This window comes from Vicia villosa, unplaced genomic scaffold, assembly GCF_029867415.1.
Source record: "Vicia villosa cultivar HV-30 ecotype Madison, WI unplaced genomic scaffold, Vvil1.0 ctg.002683F_1_1, whole genome shotgun sequence".
Lineage (NCBI taxonomy): Eukaryota > Viridiplantae > Streptophyta > Magnoliopsida > Fabales > Fabaceae > Vicia > Vicia villosa.
Window position 1 is genome coordinate 42,621 of NW_026706003.1, and position 7,301 is coordinate 49,921.

The window sequence follows — 7,301 nt, forward strand, 5'->3', positions numbered from 1 at the left end:
AAAGGTAAAAGAAGACAAGTTAGGAGTTGTTTGGTTAGCCACTACTTAGATTATTTGGTTGGTAAATAATCAGATTTGTTTCCGGAATGAAGTTTGGAATTTTAACAATACGGTGTGGTATATAAAAATGTTGGTTTGAAAATTGTATTTTTGTGGAGATATTACTCACTTCAACTGTAACTTTTATGAATTTAGCAAAAATATTTTGTTATTTTTTTCGTAATTTTAATTGATTTGTAAACTCTCTTTTTATCGGATTATCTTGTTTTTGTGTATAAACAGATTGGAGAACTCGTAATTCTCTTTTATATAATATCTTAAGGAAAAAACTGTGATACTCATCTCTAATACCAATATTAATTCCAACTTTGTATTAGCATGAGATTTGAGTGATTTGAATATGACGATATGGTATTACATTTTCGAGTAGCATGCCAAGAAAAGAGCAACTCAACCGCTCGGCTAAGAACCAAATTTTGTTGTTTCATTGCTTCCAACTGCTTTGAATAATGGTGGTAATAAGAGAGCAATCATCAATGAAAACCTCTTTAAAATATTGAAAATAGGGATAGTGGCTCCATCTCCACTATCCGCCATCTCACTAACCACCATAGAAAATGAGGTTCGGTGTCAAATATTTCAACTATTTGGACATTTGAGAAAGGGTTAAATATGTTTGACGTCTCTATAAATATAGCGATTTTCGGTTTTGGTCCCTACAAAATTTTTCTTCAAACAATGGTCCTCGCAATATTTTCCGTCCCTATTTTTGGTCCCTCCCATTAGATTCCACTAACGGAAGCTTACGTGGCACGCCATGTGTCATGCCACGTCAGTTAAAATCAATACTAATATAAAAGAGACAGATTGCGGGGGTTTTAAACCCCCTTTAAATAACTTAAAAAACAATAATTTTTCACAAGTAATTAATCAAACAATTGTTAGAGAAATATTTGTTACCCTCATTCTTCATTATAAGTATTGACAAATCGTGCATGTTAAATAATCAATTTCCTAACCAAGATGATATTGCATTTATACTTAATTTTGTTGACAACATATTAATTAAGAAAACAAACATATATTGAATATTAAATAACCAATTTCCTTACCAAGATGATATTGTATTTATACTTACGGTTGTTGATTTCGTTTAATTCATTCTGGTGCTGCAGGTGGGTAACTCATAGTCCTTCTAAGATTTTTCTTACTTATTAAAAAAATCATCCCGGCCCCAGGTACTAGTTTTCTTCGTAAAACAAGCTTCATTGACTAAAATACCATTACTATTAAAGTAGTTACTATTAAAGTAGTTAATTGAATGGTTAAGTGGTTTGAGATGCAATAAAGAAGATTATTTATTAATGAAAATAGGTACTAAACAATTTGTTTGTCATTAGGAATTGAATTATTTTCAAAGCTGGGAGATTCTATTTATTTTTAAGAGGTAGGGATTAATCCTAGTCATTAGTGTTTTAACTAAATCACATATATATTATCAGGTAGTACTTTGACAAATTCATGTGTGCTCATTACTTAAAAGATCAAATGGATGAACTTATGGAGGAATGGTGTTAATTTATTTCAATGAGTTTTTATTTTTTTTATATGTATTGTATTTTCTTATATGTATTGCATTTTATAATTGTATTAATGTGTATAAAAATAGTGAAGTCAAAAGAAACATGTAGAAATATGAAGAAATGTAAAAAAAGTGTGGAACGGTCAGTTTCAACCATGTTTAAATGTTTATGCTAAATAGCTATATCATATAAACCAAGAAAAAATGACTTACAAGAGTTAATTGTGTCAATCATTTTATAGTAGTGAAAAATTATTGTTTTTAAAGTTATCTAAAGGGGGTTTAAAACCCCCGCAATCTGTCTCTTTTATATTAGTATTAATTTAACTGACGAGGCGTGACACATGGCGTGCCACGTAAGCTTCCGTTAGTGAAATCTAACGGGAGGGACCAAAAATAGGGACGGAAAATATTGCGAGGACCATTGTTTGAAGAAAATTTTTGTAGGGGCTAAAACTGAAAGTTGTCATATTTACAGGGACTAAAAACATATTTAACCCTTTGAGAAAAATATGCAAATTATCTTCTACATCATTATAACATAAGGAACAATTAGTGAGTGGAATCGATACCTTTGTCATGTTGTCTACAATGAGTAAGAATATAGCTCCTACACATGTAACATCTCATATTTATCCTCTTTTATATATATATATATATATATATATATATATATATATATATATATATATATATATATATATATATATAGGAGAGATATTCTTACTCCAAGAGTAAATTATCAAGACTTACTTCTCATCATGACTATTGATTCTTTTCAATCTAATAATTAAAATTAATAAGTAATTAAATATGGAAAGAGAAAAATAATACTCATTAATTTTAACAATTAGATTGAGAAGAATCAATGGTCGTGATAAGGACTTTTGGAGTAAGAATATCCCTCCTCATATATATATATATATATATATATATATATATATATATATATATATATATATATATATATATATATATATATATATATATATATATATATATATATATATATATATAATCTTAACCTTAATTATATAAATGGACTAATAATGAAAGTGATTAATTCCTTAAGCCATAATTAAAAACAAGGATCAAATGGTAATTATGACAAAGTGACAAGGACAAGTATGTAATTTCATTTCTTAATGAGGGATATATTAGTCTTTTGGCTAGCAACATATATAAATGTTTAGATAAAAAAAAACAAAAGATTATTCATTTTGCTTCATTCCATGCATTGGAGATTGAGAGAAAGAAAAGGGGAAATGGATTGGAAGCAAGCCAACATTGCTTTAATTTCCATTCATCATAATCACAATTCAAAGAACATGCATTGATTCAAGGATGCATGATGAAGCTCATTGTCTATTTTACGTTAGGAATTAAGGTATGATAAGTTATAGATGAAAATATTAAACTCATGATAAGTGTTTGAAATCCTTGGAAGTGTTGAATGTGCTGCTAATTTAGGATATCGTAAATGATGTTAGAGTTAACTTTATCCATGATTCTTCATTGACGCAACATTACTCTTGGGATGGTAATATGATTCTTCATTGACGCAACCTCTTGGGCAGTTTTTCTGCTATGGGGAGTGTTATGGAGGCTACCTTCGAGGCGTTGTAGCCTTTCTTCGAGTGTATGTGAATTTTTCCGTCTAACAATGTTGTACATGCTGTTAAACGATGAGTTAGCCCCTTGCAATATGAGGTTTGCTTGCAACACTTGGAAGCCGGGTAAGACTTCTGGTTGCAAGAATGGAGGCAGAACATGAGGTTCGATCGGATTCGCTTAAATATATCTGACTATCTGAGGAGCCCGGACCAAACTCGAATGCAATGGAATTTTCGTTCTAGGATTTGAAATGCCTTGTGTGTGGAACCTTGTTTTGCGGGGAATATACCTTTAATAAAGATCACAATCTGAAGTTTTGATGACGACAACGTATGAAGATGCATATGTGCATGCAGAAAATGACTCAAGATCAAAGTGTGAAAGCTCTGCAGGGGAAAAGTGTGAAAGCTCTGCAGTTCTTGTCTATCGGTATGTCCAAGTGAACTGAGTATTGTAAAAATAAGATAATAACTTAAAATACTAAGGAAACTCACACACATACACACTAAAAACATTTTTCTTAAAGGAAAACATTTAAAAATGTCTTGGAATTTATGCCAAATAACTTAGGAGCTCTAGAAATAACTAGAGGGGAATTTTTTTTCTAATTTAATCGATTAGAAAATATCAAACTTACGCCCCTAAGACATTTCTACAAGTTCTAAATGATTGGCACTAGATTTATATCACAACCAGGGGCGGACACATGTAAGGGCTTGGTGTGGCTAAAGCCCCACCAGAATTTTCAAATTTTTTTTTTAATATATATTTATAGAGAATAAGAGGCATAAGAAGAAATAAAATTAAAACTAATACATCTCCCTCACAATAAACAATAAGCTACCTACCTACATTATAGGCTATATTATAGATGGTGGTGGAGTCCATTACTTTGCGTAACTTACACATTAAAATTAAAACCAGAATTTTTTCTTTCTTTTATATTATATATATAATATATATTATAGAGAGGAGAGAGATTAAAGTGTAAAAGTTAAAAAAAAAAATTTATTAATTCTCTCTTACGGTCTAACATAAGAAGAAGTTACAAAGTTACATCAACAATTTTATTCTCCATCTCAAATATTACAAACCTTCCACTCTCCTTCTCATTGTAAATCTTTCATTTTCTCCTCTAATTTTTCTATTTGGCTTGGATAGATTTGTTTATGGGTGATTGAAAATCTAAGGTAAAGTGAGTATTTTAATTTTTCTCTTATTTTTTCTTCTTTATTGGTTGAACCCTAAAACCCCAATTTGTTAAAAAAATTCAATTTTCTCAATTTATCATAATAGTTTCTTTCATAATCAATTAGTTTTAATGTTATATTTATAATATTAGTATGAATAACTATTTTACATGGTTTCATTGATGTCTTTACAGGATGAAGAAATTTTTTCCGGTACTTTCTAGAGACAAAGCTACTTCTTCGGTTAACCTAGAAGCATCGGAAACTCAACATCCAAATGAGAGTATCAAAGTTGTTGATTATGAATTGTTGGAAACGGATCCAGGAATTAGACTTCCAATTTCAAGTTATCATCCTGACATCCAAAATGAGGTAAGAAAAGCTTATTTAAAAATAGGTCGTCATCAACCTCCTCACAATTTCGTGTACCCTTGGTCTGTTCAAGGTAAACAAAGACGTCGATTTTGCAAAAATTGGTTTGATTTGTATGACTGGATTGATTATAGTGAATCTAAGGATCTAGCATTTTGTTTGCCATGTTTTTTGTTTAAAAATGTCTCTAAATATGGGGGGGATCACTTCGTGGGAGACGGTTTTGGTGATTGGAAGCATGCTCAAAGATTGGCTAATCATGCTACTTCTTCTAATAGACATGTTGATTGTGTGCATATGGGTTATGCTCTCATGAACCCAAACCAAAGTATTAAAGCCGCGTTTGTTAATCAAACTAAGCAAATGAATGTTGAATATCGTGTTCGTGTAAACACATCCCTTATAGCTACTAAGTTTCTCTTGAGATGTGGCATGCCATTTAGAGGGAGTGACGAGTCCCTTAACTCTTTATTTAAGGGGTCATTTCTTGAGTTGGTGGATACATTAAAGGAAATTAACCCAGAGATAGCTAGTGTAATAGATTGTGCTCCGGGAAATAACCTTATGACTGCCCCTAAGATTCAAAAGGATCTTGCTGCTGCTTGTGCATGTGAAATAACTCAACAAATTATATGTGATATTGCAGATGATGTGTTTTGTGTTTTAATTGATGAATCTGGTGATGTTGCTGGTAAAGAACAAATGGCTGTTGTTATTCGCTATGTTAGTAGTGAAGGTTTGGTAAAAGAAAGGTTTCTTGGCATTGTAAGTGTTAAAGAAACAAGTGCTAAGTCACTTAAGGAGGCACTTGAGAAGTTGATGTCTATTAATGGCTTGAGTTTATCTAGAATTAGGGGGCAAGGGTATGACGGAGCTAGCAATATGAGAGGTAAGTTTGGTGGTTTGAGAACTTTAATCCAAAATGAGAATTCATCTGCTTATTATGTGCATTGTTTCGCCCATCAACTTCAATTGACACTTGTTGCATGTGCTAAGACTCACAAAGATGTTAGTGGTTTTTTCGGTAAGGTCAATATGCTTGTTAATTTCATACGATCTTCTAACAAGAGACAGGAATTGCTACGGGACAAACAAGTAACTCAATTTGCTAAATTGATTGAAGAGGGTCAGATAGAGACAGGTAGTGGATTAAATCAAGAATCATCTATTGCTAGAGCAGGTGACACTCGTTGGGGTTCCCACTTTAGGACTCTCACTAGTTTGATGACTTTGTATGGTGCCATTATTGGGGTACTTGAAGAAGTTGGGAATGATACGTCATTTGAAAAATATGGTGAAACTATGCTTTTGTTAGATGTGCTTCAATCCTTTGATTTTATCTTCATGTTATATATGATGGTTTAGATTTTAGGATTTACAAATGATTTGAGTGTAGCGTTACAAAAGCGTGATCAAGATCTTTTGAATGCTTTGTCACTTGTCAATGCTACCAAACAAGAATTACAAGAAATGAGGAATGATGGATGGGAAGAACTTATATCTAAGGTTATGGAAATTTGCAATAAGCATGATATTGATGTACCTGATATGGATGCACCGTATGTGCAAGGGAAGAAACCTAGGCGACATGCTACAACTTCTAGTGTTTCTAATTTGCATCATTATAAGCATGATTGTCTGTTTAATGTTTTAGATTTGCAGTTGTATGAGCTCAATGCTAGGTTTGATGAAGAGAATATTGAACTTTTACAATGTGTTTCATGTTTGAGTCCTTCATCATCATTTGCAGCTTTTGATGTGAAAAAACTACTAAGGATGGTTGAACTTTATCCAAATGATTTTGTAGATGTGCCGGAAGTGGTGGTACGGCATCAACTTCAAAATTATGTTAGAAATGTTAGATGTGACCCAAATTTTGCAAAGTTAAAAGGACTTTCAGATCTTTGTGCAAAACTTGTGGAAACAAATAAGTGCAAAACATTTGATATGGTTTATAAGCTTTTGAAGTTAGCTTTAGTCTTGCCGGTAGCAACTGCAAGCGTGGAGCGTGTTTTTTCAGCTATGAAGTTTGTGAAGAGTCAATTATGTAACAAAATGAGTGATCAATGGTTAAATGACCGTCTTGTAACTTTTATAGGAAGAGATGTTCTTGGAACAATTAACAATGATGTTATTTTAGCTCATTTTCAAGAAATGAATAGTAGAAGATTTTCATTGTAATTTATTGTATTAAACAATATTACTTTTTATTTTTAATATGATTTAGTTTGTAGTTTCTTTTATGTTTAGCCCCACCAATATATATTGTCTGGATCCGCCCCTGATCACAACCTTCCATTTTGATAATCATGACGGTCATATTCATTTAATTTAATCGATTAAATCAATAGATTAAATAGTTAATGAGGCTCATGGATTCTTTCCTTTTTTGGTGAATCAAACTACTATATAAAGGGAGGTCTCCCTCACTTGAAACCACGTCACTTTCCAACGTTTTCATATTTGTTTGGAATTTATCTCTCTAAGTTCTCTCCTTTTATCTCTAGAAATTTTATTTCTTTACTTTAGGTTGTCTTAGTGCT

The 7,301-nt window shown here is 31.7% G+C and overlaps 1 pseudogene; it reads left to right on the plus strand.

Annotated features, from left to right (window-relative positions):
• Positions 1 to 3,515: 3,515 nt before the first annotated feature.
• On the plus strand, positions 3,516 to 6,939 carry LOC131639541 (uncharacterized; annotated as a pseudogene).
• Positions 6,940 to 7,301: the final 362 nt, after the last annotated feature.